The following is a 1,319-nucleotide window of genomic DNA, read 5'->3' on the forward strand; positions in this document are numbered from 1 at the left end:
CCCTCGAGTTGAATTCCCCGTTGGGAATAGTCCCGATTGGGACTCCGGAACGGGGTATTGTCACGGATCCACACCGACAGAACATCCCCCCCTGTGGGGGGAACCCCATCGGGAAGAATTCCCGGGGGTGGAATCTCCGGTTTTACAATCTAGTAACAAGTCGAGCGAGTAGAAGCCTTCGATACATCTAGACTCCGACGAGGACAAAACAAAGATTGATTGATTTGCTTATCCCAACCATTCAGTACTCTGGAGTAGGGATTCTCGAAGAAGCGACGCTAGACTCGGATCCTTAGAAGCATTAGATTGGCCAAGAGAAGGGAGGGTATGGAGTCTTCTATCCATTATTAGAAGCTTAAAATAGGCATGATATTGAATCCTCTATCGGTTGATCGACTATATGGTTATAGTCCCGATTCGGCATACGGGTGTGGGAGAACTACCTCATTACTGAGAATCTCGAATGTGGATAATGTAAATCTTCAAAGATACTATCGGTTTCTACGATATATATTATGAGGAGGTACCTCCCCCTCCCCTGACGTAAGTGAAAGTATTATCCCTATTGAAGGGAGGTACATCATCTAGACTATCTTCTATCCTACTGGAAATGGATGAATCTTCCCGGGTGGGATTTGAACCTACGACCAATCGGTTAACAGCCGACCGCTCTACTGCTGAGCTACCGAGGAAAGTGGCAGATGATTCATCCCATATACTTCCAGAGACTCTTGTTCCTTGAGCCGCCCCTTGATCTGCAAGACGTTAACCACTCGAAGACCCAAAGCTTTCTTCGAGACTTCATGAACCTCGCGTACACCCTAACTCTCATTATAGGAAGAAGCAGTAATGATAGCAATCCCTTTTGCCTTCTCGGATAGAGCCTACGAATCGGGGGGGGGGCTGGTGTGGAAGATCTCGGTCATGGTTGATCTTGGTCGTGATTGATCGCCCCCCCCCAACCCCAAGATGCATATCGATCGATCACCAATCACTAGTTTCTATTTCTCCTTTTCCGGAAAACATAGTAGAATAGTCACAGGATACTTATAGAGGTATAAGGAATATCTTGGAAAGGAGAAGAAAAAAACTCTTAGGAGACAAGAGAAACGAAGGCAGTTAGCAGTAGAATAATACCAATCATCAATCCGAATGAATAAGAAGATACTCTCCCGGCCCATGGAACCCACGATCCGTATCGATATCAATAATTGCAGGCGGGTGGAGGATCCATAAACTTGAATCCATAAATGGAATGAATGAGTCTACGGGGGGAAAGTATGGATAAGGGGTGAAAAATGAAGAAAAAAGGGGAAAGA

Source organism: Dipteris shenzhenensis, unplaced genomic scaffold, assembly GCF_047967505.1.
Source record: "Dipteris shenzhenensis isolate YYH24624 ecotype China unplaced genomic scaffold, Dip_SZ_1.0 scaf0448, whole genome shotgun sequence".
NCBI classification, from domain to species: Eukaryota; Viridiplantae; Streptophyta; class Polypodiopsida; order Gleicheniales; family Dipteridaceae; genus Dipteris; species Dipteris shenzhenensis.